Source organism: Chelmon rostratus, chromosome 5 (assembly GCF_017976325.1).
Source record: "Chelmon rostratus isolate fCheRos1 chromosome 5, fCheRos1.pri, whole genome shotgun sequence".
NCBI lineage: Eukaryota > Metazoa > Chordata > Actinopteri > Chaetodontiformes > Chaetodontidae > Chelmon > Chelmon rostratus.
The window spans coordinates 24,733,762-24,749,346 of record NC_055662.1 but is presented as its reverse complement, the minus strand read 5'-3'; positions in this window follow the sequence as shown (position 1 = coordinate 24,749,346).

Sequence of the window (15,585 nt, the reverse complement as noted above, 5' to 3'; positions counted from 1 at the left end):
AAAAAACAACCAGCATAATATGAACAACAACCAATGTAAAAAACCATAACCTGTAAAATAAATACAATAAACAGTGATAAAAACACAACAACCAGCATAATAAAACAACAAGTAGCATAATAAAAACAACAACCAGTAATACAAAAACACGACCAGTGATAAAAAACAACAACCAGTGAAATCGAAACAACAACCAGTATAAAAAATTTCCAAAGTGAAAATAAACGTAGGCTACCTCAGTTTTTGTCCCCCGGCCGATGCTTTTCATCGTGTCCAAGCCTCATATTGTCTGAGGACTTCCGGCTCACCTGCAAAAACATCTGCCAAAACCTGTGGAAACAAAAGTTAAGTAAACGTACCTCAGTTTTGGACCCCTGGCGAATGGTCTTTCTCGTGATCTCCGGGGCTCAGCAGTACTCCTCATACTGCAGCATATTGTCTGAGGACTTCCGGCTCCCGTGCAAAACATCTGCCAAAACCTGTGGAAACAAAAGTTAAGCAAACGTACCTGAGTTTTCGTCCCCCGGCTGTTGGTCTTTCTGGTGATCTCCGGGGCTCAGCAGTACTCCCTCAAACTGCGAGCCGACAACACAGACCTGGCGCTTTTCCATCCTCACCATCACCGGGGATCCCCTGGGAAACATATACATATATACACAACAATATTGTCTGAGGACTTCCGGCTCCCGTGCAAAACATCTGCAAAAATCAGTGGAAACAAAAGTTCAGTAAACGTACCTCAGGTTTTGTCCCTGTGGAAACAAAAGTTCAGTAAACGTACCTCAGTTTTTTTCTCCGGCTGATGCTTTTTGTCGTGTCCAAGACTCATATTATATGAGGAGTTTCGGCTCACCTGCGAAACATCTGCCAAAACCTGTCGAAACACAAGTTCAGTAAATGTGTCTCAGTTTTTGTCCCTCAGCAAATGCTCGTCGTCTTCTCCAAGTCTAATATTGTCTGAGGGGCTTCAGTACATTAAAGATGGGTTCACATCTTTTCAGGTCTATCTTAAAACAATAAGATATTTCAAGATAAACCTGTGGAAAAAAAGTGAAATTAACGTAGGCTACCTCAGTTTTCGTCCCCCGGCAGATGCCTTTTGTCGTGTCCAAGCCTCATATTGTCTGAGGAGTTTCGGCTCACCTGCGAAAACATCTGCCAAAATATGTGGAAACAAAAGTTAAGTAAACGTACCTCAATTTTGGTCCCACGGCGAAATGTCTTTCTCCTGATCCTCGGGGCTCAGCAGTAATCCTCATACTGCCTCATATTGTCTGAGGACTTCCGGCTCCCCCCTTCAAAACATCTGCCAAAACCTGTGGAAACAAAAGTTAAGCAAACGTACCTGAGTTTTCGTCCCCCGGCAGTGGGTCTTTCTGGTGATCTCCGGGGCTCAGCAGTACTCCCTCAAACTGCGAGCCGACAACACAGACCTGGCGCTTTTCCATCCTCAGCATCAGCGGGGCTCACATCTCCTCTGGGGCAGTGTGAAGGTTGTGCTCGCGACAGCCACTATATTAAAAGGTGGCCACCAGACCTAAATCCAGTGAAACCTTTTATAACACAGTAAACCGTCGTAAACACTCCTGTAAACACTACCCAGAGAACACCAACCAGTGCTAAAAACACAACTAGTGATAAAAAAACAACAACCAGCATCATAAAAACAAAAACTAGTATAATACAAACAACAACCAGTATCATAAAAACAACAACCAATATAATGAAAATAACAATCAGTATAAAAAAAACAACATCCAGTAATAAAAATACAATAACCAGTGTAATAAATATAACTAATATAATAAAAACAACAATCAGTATAATAAAAATACAATAACCAGTGTAATAAAAATAACTGCCAGTATAATAAAAACAACCTGCAATAAAAATACAACAACCAGTGATAAAAAAAACAACCAGCATAATATGAACAACAACCAATGTAAAAAACCATAACCTGTAAAATAAATACAATAAACAGTGATAAAAACACAACAACCAGCATAATAATACAACAAGTAGCATAATAAAAACAACAACCAGTAATACAAAAACACGACCAGTGATAAAAAACAACAACCAGTGAAATCGAAACAACAACCAGTATAAAAAATTTCCAAAGTGAAAATAAACGTAGGCTACCTCAGTTTTTGTCCCCCGGCCGATGCTTTTCATCGTGTCCAAGCCTCATATTGTCTGAGGACTTCCGGCTCACCTGCAAAAACATCTGCCAAAACCTGTGGAAACAAAAGTTAAGCAAACGTACCTCAATTTTGGTCCCACGGCGAAATGTCTTTCTCGTGATCTCCGGGGCTCAGCAGTACTCCTCATACTGCAGCATATTGTCTGAGGACTTCCGGCTCCCGTGCAAAACATCTGCCAAAACCTGTGGAAACAAAAGTTAAGCAAACGTACCTGAGTTTTCGTCCCCCGGCAGTGGGTCTTTCTGGTGATCTCCGGGGCTCAGCAGTACTCCCTCAAACTGCGAGCCGACAACACAGACCTGGCGCTTTTCCATCCTCACCATCACCGGGGATCCCCTGGGAAACATCTGCAAAAATCAGTGGAAACAAAAGTTCAGTAAACGTACCTCAGGTTTTGTCCCTGTGGAAACAAAAGTTCAGTAAACGTACCTCAGTTTTTTTCTCCGGCTGATGCTTTTTGTCGTGTCCAAGACTCATATTATATGAGGAGTTTCGGCTCACCTGCGAAACAACTGCCAAAACCTGTCGAAACACAAGTTCAGTAAATGTGTCTCAGTTTTTGTCCCTCAGCAAATGCTCGTCGTCTTCTCCAAGTCTAATATTGTCTGAGGGGCTTCAGTACATTAAAGATGGGTTCACATCTTTTCAGGTCTATCTTAAAACAATAAGATATTTCAAGATAAACCTGTGGAAAAAAAGTGAAATTAACGTAGGCTACCTCAGTTTTCGTCCCCCGGCAGATGCCTTTTGTCGTGTCCAAGCCTCATATTGTCTGAGGAGTTTCGGCTCACCTGCGAAAACATCTGCCAAAATATGTGGAAACAAAAGTTAAGTAAACGTACCTCAATTTTGGTCCCACGGCGAAATGTCTTTCTCCTGATCCTCGGGGCTCAGCAGTAATCATCATACTGCCTCATATTGTCTGAGGACTTCCGGCTCCCCTGCGAAACATCTGCCAAAACCTGTGGAAACAAAAGTTAAGTAAACGTACCTCAGTTTTCGTCCCCCGGCAGTTGGTCTTTCTGGTGATCTCCGGGGCTCAGCAGTACTCCCTCAAACTGCGAGCCGACAACACAGACCTGGCGCTTTTCCATCCTCAGCATCAGCGGGGCTCACATCTCCTCTGGGGCAGTGTGAAGGTTGTGCTCGCGACAGCCACTATATTAAAAGGTGGCCACCAGACCTAAATCCAGTGAAACCTTTTATAACACAGTAAACCGTCGTAAACACTCCTGTAAACACTACCCAGAGAACACCAACCAGTGCTAAAAACACAACTAGTGATAAAAAAACAACAACCAGCATCATAAAAACAAAAACTAGTATAATACAAACAACAACCAGTATCATAAAAACAACAACCAATATAATGAAAATAACAATCAGTATAAAAAAAACAACATCCGTAATAAAAATACAATAACCAGTGTAATAAATATAACTAATATAATAAAAACAACAATCAGTATAATAAAAATACAATAACCAGTGTAATAAAAATAACTGCCAGTATAATAAAAACAACCTGCAATAAAAATACAACAACCAGTGATAAAAAAAACAACCAGCATAATATGAACAACAACCAATGTAAAAAAACATAACCTGTAAAATAAATACAATAAACAGTGATAAAAACACAACAACCAGCATAATAATACAACAAGTAGCATAATAAAAACAACAACCAGTAATACAAAAACACGACCAGTGATAAAAAACAACAACCAGTGAAATCGAAACAACAACCAGTATAAAAAATTTCCAAAGTGAAAATAAACGTAGGCTACCTCAGTTTTTGTCCCCCGGCCGATGCTTTTCATCGTGTCCAAGCCTCATATTGTCTGAGGACTTCCGGCTCACCTGCAAAAACATCTGCCAAAACCTGTGGAAACAAAAGTTAAGCAAACGTACCTCAATTTTGGTCCCACGGCGAAATGTCTTTCTCGTGATCTCCGGGGCTCAGCAGTACTCCTCATACTGCAGCATATTGTCTGAGGACTTCCGGCTCCCGTGCAAAACATCTGCCAAAACCTGTGGAAACAAAAGTTAAGCAAACGTACCTGAGTTTTCGTCCCCCGGCAGTGGGTCTTTCTGGTGATCTCCGGGGCTCAGCAGTACTCCCTCAAACTGCGAGCCGACAACACAGACCTGGCGCTTTTCCATCCTCACCATCACCGGGGATCCCCTGGGAAACATCTGCAAAAATCAGTGGAAACAAAAGTTCAGTAAACGTACCTCAGGTTTTGTCCCTGTGGAAACAAAAGTTCAGTAAACGTACCTCAGTTTTTTTCTCCGGCTGATGCTTTTTGTCGTGTCCAAGACTCATATTATATGAGGAGTTTCGGCTCACCTGCGAAACAACTGCCAAAACCTGTCGAAACACAAGTTCAGTAAATGTGTCTCAGTTTTTGTCCCTCAGCAAATGCTCGTCGTCTTCTCCAAGTCTAATATTGTCTGAGGGGCTTCAGTACATTAAAGATGGGTTCACATCTTTTCAGGTCTATCTTAAAACAATAAGATATTTCAAGATAAACCTGTGGAAAAAAAGTGAAATTAACGTAGGCTACCTCAGTTTTCGTCCCCCGGCAGATGCCTTTTGTCGTGTCCAAGCCTCATATTGTCTGAGGAGTTTCGGCTCACCTGCGAAAACATCTGCCAAAATATGTGGAAACAAAAGTTAAGTAAACGTACCTCAATTTTGGTCCCACGGCGAAATGTCTTTCTCCTGATCCTCGGGGCTCAGCAGTAATCATCATACTGCCTCATATTGTCTGAGGACTTCCGGCTCCCCCCTTCAAAACATCTGCCAAAACCTGTGGAAACAAAAGTTAAGCAAACGTACCTGAGTTTTCGTCCCCCGGCAGTGGGTCTTTCTGGTGATCTCCGGGGCTCAGCAGTACTCCCTCAAACTGCGAGCCGACAACACAGACCTGGCGCTTTTCCATCCTCAGCATCAGCGGGGCTCACATCTCCTCTGGGGCAGTGTGAAGGTTGTGCTCGCGACAGCCACTATATTAAAAGGTGGCCACCAGACCTAAATCCAGTGAAACCTTTTATAACACAGTAAACCGTCGTAAACACTCCTGTAAACACTACCCAGAGAACACCAACCAGTGCTAAAAACACAACTAGTGATAAAAAAACAACAACCAGCATCATAAAAACAAAAACTAGTATAATACAAACAACAACCAGTATCATAAAAACAACAACCAATATAATGAAAATAACAATCAGTATAAAAAAAACAACATCCAGTAATAAAAATACAATAACCAGTGTAATAAATATAACTAATATAATAAAAACAACAATCAGTATAATAAAAATACAATAACCAGTGTAATAAAAATAACTGCCAGTATAATAAAAACAACCTGCAATAAAAATACAACAACCAGTGATAAAAAAAACAACCAGCATAATATGAACAACAACCAATGTAAAAAACCATAACCTGTAAAATAAATACAATAAACAGTGATAAAAACACAACAACCAGCATAATAATACAACAAGTAGCATAATAAAAACAACAACCAGTAATACAAAAACACGACCAGTGATAAAAAACAACAACCAGTGAAATCGAAACAACAACCAGTATAAAAAATTTCCAAAGTGAAAATAAACGTAGGCTACCTCAGTTTTTGTCCCCCGGCCGATGCTTTTCATCGTGTCCAAGCCTCATATTGTCTGAGGACTTCCGGCTCACCTGCAAAAACATCTGCCAAAACCTGTGGAAACAAAAGTTAAGCAAACGTACCTCAATTTTGGTCCCACGGCGAAATGTCTTTCTCGTGATCTCCGGGGCTCAGCAGTACTCCTCATACTGCAGCATATTGTCTGAGGACTTCCGGCTCCCGTGCAAAACATCTGCCAAAACCTGTGGAAACAAAAGTTAAGCAAACGTACCTGAGTTTTCGTCCCCCGGCAGTGGGTCTTTCTGGTGATCTCCGGGGCTCAGCAGTACTCCCTCAAACTGCGAGCCGACAACACAGACCTGGCGCTTTTCCATCCTCACCATCACCGGGGATCCCCTGGGAAACATCTGCAAAAATCAGTGGAAACAAAAGTTCAGTAAACGTACCTCAGGTTTTGTCCCTGTGGAAACAAAAGTTCAGTAAACGTACCTCAGTTTTTTTCTCCGGCTGATGCTTTTTGTCGTGTCCAAGACTCATATTATATGAGGAGTTTCGGCTCACCTGCGAAACAACTGCCAAAACCTGTCGAAACACAAGTTCAGTAAATGTGTCTCAGTTTTTGTCCCTCAGCAAATGCTCGTCGTCTTCTCCAAGTCTAATATTGTCTGAGGGGCTTCAGTACATTAAAGATGGGTTCACATCTTTTCAGGTCTATCTTAAAACAATAAGATATTTCAAGATAAACCTGTGGAAAAAAAGTGAAATTAACGTAGGCTACCTCAGTTTTCGTCCCCCGGCAGATGCCTTTTGTCGTGTCCAAGCCTCATATTGTCTGAGGAGTTTCGGCTCACCTGCGAAAACATCTGCCAAAATATGTGGAAACAAAAGTTAAGTAAACGTACCTCAATTTTGGTCCCACGGCGAAATGTCTTTCTCCTGATCCTCGGGGCTCAGCAGTAATCATCATACTGCCTCATATTGTCTGAGGACTTCCGGCTCCCCCCTTCAAAACATCTGCCAAAACCTGTGGAAACAAAAGTTAAGCAAACGTACCTGAGTTTTCGTCCCCCGGCAGTGGGTCTTTCTGGTGATCTCCGGGGCTCAGCAGTACTCCCTCAAACTGCGAGCCGACAACACAGACCTGGCGCTTTTCCATCCTCAGCATCAGCGGGGCTCACATCTCCTCTGGGGCAGTGTGAAGGTTGTGCTCGCGACAGCCACTATATTAAAAGGTGGCCACCAGACCTAAATCCAGTGAAACCTTTTATAACACAGTAAACCGTCGTAAACACTCCTGTAAACACTACCCAGAGAACACCAACCAGTGCTAAAAACACAACTAGTGATAAAAAAACAACAACCAGCATCATAAAAACAAAAACTAGTATAATACAAACAACAACCAGTATCATAAAAACAACAACCAATATAATGAAAATAACAATCAGTATAAAAAAAACAACATCCAGTAATAAAAATACAATTACCAGTGTAATAAATATAACTAATATAATAAAAACAACAATCAGTATAATAAAAATACAATAACCAGTGTAATAAAAATAACTGCCAGTATAATAAAAACAACCTGCAATAAAAATACAACAACCAGTGATAAAAAAAACAACCAGCATAATATGAACAACAACCAATGTAAAAAAAACATAACCTGTAAAATAAATACAATAAACAGTGATAAAAACACAACAACCAGCATAATAATACAACAAGTAGCATAATAAAAACAACAACCAGTAATACAAAAACACGACCAGTGATAAAAAACAACAACCAGTGAAATCGAAACAACAACCAGTATAAAAAATTTCCAAAGTGAAAATAAACGTAGGCTACCTCAGTTTTTGTCCCCCGGCCGATGCTTTTCATCGTGTCCAAGCCTCATATTGTCTGAGGACTTCCGGCTCACCTGCAAAAACATCTGCCAAAACCTGTGGAAACAAAAGTTAAGCAAACGTACCTCAATTTTGGTCCCACGGCGAAATGTCTTTCTCGTGATCTCCGGGGCTCAGCAGTACTCCTCATACTGCAGCATATTGTCTGAGGACTTCCGGCTCCCGTGCAAAACATCTGCCAAAACCTGTGGAAACAAAAGTTAAGCAAACGTACCTGAGTTTTCGTCCCCCGGCAGTGGGTCTTTCTGGTGATCTCCGGGGCTCAGCAGTACTCCCTCAAACTGCGAGCCGACAACACAGACCTGGCGCTTTTCCATCCTCACCATCACCGGGGATCCCCTGGGAAACATCTGCAAAAATCAGTGGAAACAAAAGTTCAGTAAACGTACCTCAGGTTTTGTCCCTGTGGAAACAAAAGTTCAGTAAACGTACCTCAGTTTTTTTCTCCGGCTGATGCTTTTTGTCGTGTCCAAGACTCATATTATATGAGGAGTTTCGGCTCACCTGCGAAACATCTGCCAAAACCTGTCGAAACACAAGTTCAGTAAATGTGTCTCAGTTTTTGTCCCTCAGCAAATGCTCGTCGTCTTCTCCAAGTCTAATATTGTCTGAGGGGCTTCAGTACATTAAAGATGGGTTCACATCTTTTCAGGTCTATCTTAAAACAATAAGATATTTCAAGATAAACCTGTGGAAAAAAAGTGAAATTAACGTAGGCTACCTCAGTTTTCGTCCCCCGGCAGATGCCTTTTGTCGTGTCCAAGCCTCATATTGTCTGAGGAGTTTCGGCTCACCTGCGAAAACATCTGCCAAAATATGTGGAAACAAAAGTTAAGTAAACGTACCTCAATTTTGGTCCCACGGCGAAATGTCTTTCTCCTGATCCTCGGGGCTCAGCAGTAATCCTCATACTGCCTCATATTGTCTGAGGACTTCCGGCTCCCCCCTTCAAAACATCTGCCAAAACCTGTGGAAACAAAAGTTAAGCAAACGTACCTGAGTTTTCGTCCCCCGGCAGTGGGTCTTTCTGGTGATCTCCGGGGCTCAGCAGTACTCCCTCAAACTGCGAGCCGACAACACAGACCTGGCGCTTTTCCATCCTCAGCATCAGCGGGGCTCACATCTCCTCTGGGGCAGTGTGAAGGTTGTGCTCGCGACAGCCACTATATTAAAAGGTGGCCACCAGACCTAAATCCAGTGAAACCTTTTATAACACAGTAAACCGTCGTAAACACTCCTGTAAACACTACCCAGAGAACACCAACCAGTGCTAAAAACACAACTAGTGATAAAAAAACAACAACCAGCATCATAAAAACAAAAACTAGTATAATACAAACAACAACCAGTATCATAAAAACAACAACCAATATAATGAAAATAACAATCAGTATAAAAAAAACAACATCCAGTAATAAAAATACAATTACCAGTGTAATAAATATAACTAATATAATAAAAACAACAATCAGTATAATAAAAATACAATAACCAGTGTAATAAAAATAACTGCCAGTATAATAAAAACAACCTGCAATAAAAATACAACAACCAGTGATAAAAAACAACCAGCATAATATGAACAACAAGTATAATATAAACAACAACCAATGTAAAAAACCATAACCTGCAAAATAAATACAATAAACAGTCATATAAACACAACAACCAGCATAATAAAACAACAAGTAGCATAATAAAAACAACAACCAGTAATACAAAAACACGACCAGTGATAAAAAACAGCCGAGCCGAGCCGTCCTCCAACACCGTGATACTCGAGCTTCTTCAGAAGTTATCCGAGGACCAATCGAGGCATTTTACAGAACTACAAAGAGAGCTGTCGGAGACGAGGAGAGCCGTTTCTGCAGTTGAGGAGAAATTAGCCGACGTGCTAACCCGAATGTCCAGTGCGGAGGCTCGGCTAGACATGCTTGAAGACACGCAGGCGCAACGTCGTGACTGTCCCCTGGCTTTAGCCTCAGATGTGGAGAAGCTGAATGCCAAATCGTTTCCATAGCAACCATAAAAAATAATAATAAAGTCCGTCACCGCAACTAATTAAAATCAAACAAACTGTCAAAGTCTAATATTGTCTGAGGAGTTTCCGCACATTAAAGACGGCTTCACATCTTTTCAAGTCTATCTTAAAACATAAAGATAATTTAAGATAAACCTGTGGGGGGAAAAAAGTGAAATAAATGTAGTCTACCTCAGTTTTGTCACCTGGCAGATGCAGAGAGTCCAGCAAAACCTCACGGTCACGTTCACAAATGAGCACGGAAAGCCTCCTGGAAGTGATGACTTGATCAAGTGGTCACGCTTATCGCTTGAGTCGTTTAGTCCGTTTCCATAGCAACCATCAAACACAATAATTAGGTCCGTAACCGCAACCAAGTATAATCAAACAAATCTGTCAAAGTCTAATATTGTCTGAGGAGTGTCCGCACATTAAAGACGGCTTCACATCTTTTCAAGTCTATCTTAAAACATAAAGATAATTTAAGATAAACCTGTGGGGAAGAAAAAGTGAAATAAAGGTAGGCTACCTCAGTTTTGTCACCTGGCAGATGCAGAGAGTCCAGCAAAACCTCATGGTCACAAGTGAGCACGGAAAAGCCTCCAGAGGCTGCCTCCGACTGAATCCGGTCAAACAGCTCAAAGTCATAAGTTTCTGGTCCCGCACCAGTTCTTTGATCCGTGACGTCACGCTTATCGCTTGAGTTTTAGTCCGTTTCCATAGCAACCATCAAAAACAATAATTAAGTCCGTAACCGCAACTAAGTAAAATCAAACAAATCTGTCAAAGTCTAATATTGTCTGAAGGGTTTCAGCACATTGAAGACGGGTTCACATCTTTTCAAGTCTATCTTAAAGCATAAAGATAATTTAAGATAAACCTGTGGGGAAAAGGGTGATGACGTTTGGACGCCACCGAAGATGGCTGCCTAAACTTGAGCTCCTGGTGCTGTCGCCGCTAATTTTGTTTTCATCTTTTTTATTCGCTTTGTTTTAATTTGGTTCATAAGTCATTAGACTCTTTACATATTTTGGTTGCAAGCAAAATGCCGAATCAGCGAAAGAACGACGTTAATGCAGCTCAACAGCCTGATGGCTCCAAGGCTAATGCTAACTCCAGGACTGAGCAGACTACTTCAAACACTTCGGATACTACTGTAGCCGAGCCGTCCTCCAACACCCTGACACTCAAGCTTCTTCAGAAGTTATACGAGGACCAATCGAGGCATTTTACAGAACTACAAAGAGAGCTGTCGGAGACGAGCAGAGCCGTTTCTGCAGTTGAGGAGAAATTAGCCGACGTGCTAACCCGAATGTCCAGTGCGGAGGCTCGGCTAGACATGCTTGAAGACACGCAGGCGCAACGTCGTGACTGTCCCCTGGCTTTAGCCTCAGATGTGGAGAAGCTGAATGCCAAATCGTTTCCATAGCAACCATAAAAAAATAATAATAAAGTCCGTCACCGCAACTAAGTAAAATCAAACAAACTGTCAAAGTCTAATATTGTCTGAGGAGTTTCCGCACATTAAAGACGGCTTCACATCTTTTCAAGTCTATCTTAAAACATAAAGATAATTTAAGATAAACCTGTGGGGAAGAAAAAGTGAAATAAAGGTAGGCTACCTCAGTTTTGTCACCTGGCAGATGCAGAGAGTCCAGCAAAACCTCACGGTCACGTTCACAAATGAGCACGGAAAGCCTCCTGGAAGTGATGACTTGATCAAGTGGTCACGCTTATCGCTTGAGTCGTTTAGTCCGTTTCCATAGCAACCATCAAACACAATAATTAAGTCCGTAACCGCAACCAAGTATAATCAAACAAATCTGTCAAAGTCTAATATTGTCTGAGGAGTTTCCGCACATTAAAGACGGCTTCACATCTTTTCAAGTCTATATTAAAACATAAAGATAATTTAAGATAAACCTGTGGGGAAGAAAAAGTGAAATAAAGGTAGGCTACCTCAGTTTTGTCACCTGGCAGATGCAGAGAGTCCAGCAAAACCTCACGGTCACAAGTGAGCACGGAAAAGCCTCCAGAGGCTGCCTCCGACTGAATCCGGTAAAACAGCTCAAAGTCATAAGTTTCTGGTCCCGCACCAGTTCTTTGATCCGTGACGTCACGCTTATCGCTTGAGTTTTAGTCCGTTTCCATAGCAACCATCAAAAACAATAATCAAGTCCGTAACCAACTAAGTAAAATCAAACAAATCCGTCAAAGTCTAATATTGTCTGAAGGGTTTCAGCACATTGAAGACGGGTTCACATATTTTCAAGTCTATCTTAAAGCATAAAGATAATTTAAGATAAACCTGTGGGGAAAGGGGTGATGACGTTTGGACGCCACCGAAGATGGCTGCCTGAACTTGAGCTCCCGGTGCTGTCGCCGCTAATTTTGTTTTCATTTGTTTTATTCGCTTTGTTTTAATTTGGTTCATAAGTCATTAGACTCTTTACATATTTTGGTTGCAAGCAAAATGCCGAATCAGCGAAAGAACGACGTTAATGCAGCTCAACAGCCTGATGGCTCCAAGGCTAATGCTAACTCCAGGACGAGCAGACTACTTCAAACACTTCGGATACTACTGTAGCCGAGCCGTCCTCCAACACCGTGATACTCGAGCTTCTTCAGAAGTTATCCGAGGACCAATCGAGGCATTTTACAGAACTACAAAGAGGGCTGTCGGAGACGAGGAGAGCCGTTTCTGCAATTGTGGAGAAATTAGCCGACGTGCTAACCCGAATGTCCAGTGCGGAGGCTCGGCTGGACATGCTTGAAGACACGCAGGCGCAACGTCGTGACTGTCCCCTGGCTTTAGCCTCAGATGTGGAGAAGCTGAATGCCAAATTGGTTGAGTATGAGGACAGAGAAAGATGAGGGAACTTACGCATTTTCGGATTTACAGAGCGCGTCGAGGATAAAGATGCTACAGCCTTTTTAAAGGATGCACTTCCAGAGATTTTTCACGAGGACTTCCCAGGAGGCCTTGACCTAGAACGCGCACACAGAGCGTTTGCGCCGGCTAAACCCGGAGCTCCGCCGTGGCCATTCATTGTGCGCTTTTTGAGATTCCAACAGAAGAAGCGGGTGAGAAGTCTGTCTAGGGAGATGGGAGATGTCCGCTGGCAGGGACACAAAATAAGCTTCTATCAGGATTTTTCTAAGGCCACGCAGGACCGACGACACTCGTTTTTGGACTGCAAACGTTTACTTCACTCGGCCAAAATCCCGTTTAGCATTGGATACCCTGCTGTCCTTTCCTTCACAGCGCCTGGAGGAGTTAAATACCGCTTTGACAACCCGAAGAAAGCCCTGCAGTGCATTAAAAACTTTTAGACTTTGCTGCGAGAAATGGTATGCTGTCAAGGTCACAGTAAGCCTGACTCTCTTTTGCTTCTGCCGGACTCCAGCCCCGGGTGAGATAACCTGAACAATGTTATGTACATTTCTCAGCATGATGGTCGCAGTATTGAATCAAGCTTAGAGCCTCTCCAGCACGTTTCTTTCCTTGTTTTTGCCACAGAACGCTGAGACAGAGGCTTCAGGAGGTTTGTCCTGAAAAGTTTTTCTGGACTTTGGTCTGATATGCTCATACAGGAACATGCTTTGTGGGTCTTCCTTGTTTATTTTTTGTCTTACTCTTCCGTTGCAGCATTATGTAGCTGTACAGTTTTGCTCTTGTTTTTCCCTTTCTGCAACCGAAGTTGATGTGCCTTAATATAGTTTTCAGGCAGTCCCTTTACATGTTCCATATTACCATAGCCAGCCTTTTATTATGGGCATTAAAGTTTCCTATGGATTGGTGATGTGTAAATGTATATGAGCAGTAACTGGTACTTGTGTTTGATTGGATGAGCCAACAGTAATGCAAGGGCATAAAAATGAACGTTTGTGCGCATGCACATCCTTAAAGCTACTATACAACCAATTGCATAGGCAGGATATGATATACAAAGTTATGCAGGTCATGCGTGACTGTGTATTTGTGTTAGTTTTAATTAATTTGCTTTCACTGTTGTGATAGTGGAGGCAGATCATTGGTTATTGTGTATTTGTGTTCATTTTATTTAAATTACATTATGGCTTCATTGTTTTTATAGTCATGCCATGATCATAGCTGTTATCCTTATAACATGTCTTTTTTTCTTTTTATTTATTTATTTTATTTTTTCCCCCCTCGCATGTTAGTGTGCCATTTCACCCTTTTTGCTGCTATAGACCTATTGATAGTTGTCTGGTAATCTTTAGTTTAGTGCTAAGCAGTTAACAGATGTTAATGATGGGAATGTTTTAATGTTTGGCGATGGCGCTGCCTCTTTTGGGCAGTCAGATAGTTCCTAGTTTTCTTAGTTGGTTGTCGGGTAATGGACTTACCAGGAATGTTGAGAAGTAATTGGACTCTTCACTCCTCCTCCTTTTTTTTTTTTTTTGTACTTCTTTTTATGTTTTAGGGGGTTTTTTTTGTTTCTGGACCCGCACCAGTCATTTGATATGTCACTCGTGGAGCAGAAAAGGGCTTTGATCTTTTGCTTATCGCTTGAGTTTTAGCCTGTTTCCATAGCAACCATCAAAAACAATAATAAAGTAAACCAAGTAAAATCAAACAAATCTGTCAAAGTCTAATATTGTCTGAATGGTTTCAGCACATTAAAGATGGCTTCACATCTTAAAAAATCCTCACAATGTCCACGTGGTATGACAAAAACATTAGTGGTCACTGCAATCAGTCCAGTTTGAACTGAACAGATCCCTTCTTATAACTCAAGTGTGACAGGGACAAAATCCACAGTCCTTACTGATAGATCTGCTTTTTTGATCCAGTATCTGTAGACACAAGGAATTTGACCCTGGATTTAATATTCCGTGTTAATATACATTTCAAAGGCTCTGCCACAGCTCATCAAGGAAACACCATCAGAGAAATTCTGCACTACAAACACTCAGGAAAATTTGACAAATTCAGCCTCATTTTAACTTCACCTGTTTGTCAGAGTCATTTTGGCACAGAATAAGACTGTAAATTTTGTCCTGCCACCCATCACCTATATTTGAATCACTTTAGAAAAGGATCTCTGAACTGGTTCAGTGTACGAACAGCTCAAGTGTATAAACAAACGCATACATTTTTTATTTGCCATTTCAACATTCAATCACAATTTTCTTTCACTCAGCAAGGAAACACAACTGAAGAAATGTCCACAACATTCATACTGTATGTAAAAGCAAGTGCATAAAATTATTAGGAAACTTAACCCATAATTGAAAAGGGTTAGTTTACCCAAATGATTGGCAATAGACTGAACACTAAACAAGTCAAACAAAATACTGCACACTTCCACCACCAGTATAATAAAATATACATGCTGAGTTCATTAAGTCCAACTCAGACAGACTGAGTAGCTTAATAAGTGCACAAAACCTGGTGGGTGTCAGCAGGTCATTATTTTTCTGCATAGTTGAAATATATTAAGGATTTTCAGGAAAATTATACACAGCACACGGCATCAATTTAAAGACAGAAAGAATGTATGCACTGAAGCAATAAACTGCTATTCTGATGTTAATGGATATACTGAACTGAACCTGGCCAAGCTCACCATCACTGACTCTTCTGATCAGGCACATACTGAAGCATCGTTTCAAACACCTTGATAAACTCTTCCTCAGCTCCTTTCCTTGGTATGTATTCTTTCCTTGCACTGGCTGGCTAAGCTTGATTATCACTTTCACATCTGAAGTCTCCCTGTAGCTTTTCCTCCTGCAGCGTAGATGTCCATGGTGGCCTGCCAGTTCATCATTCC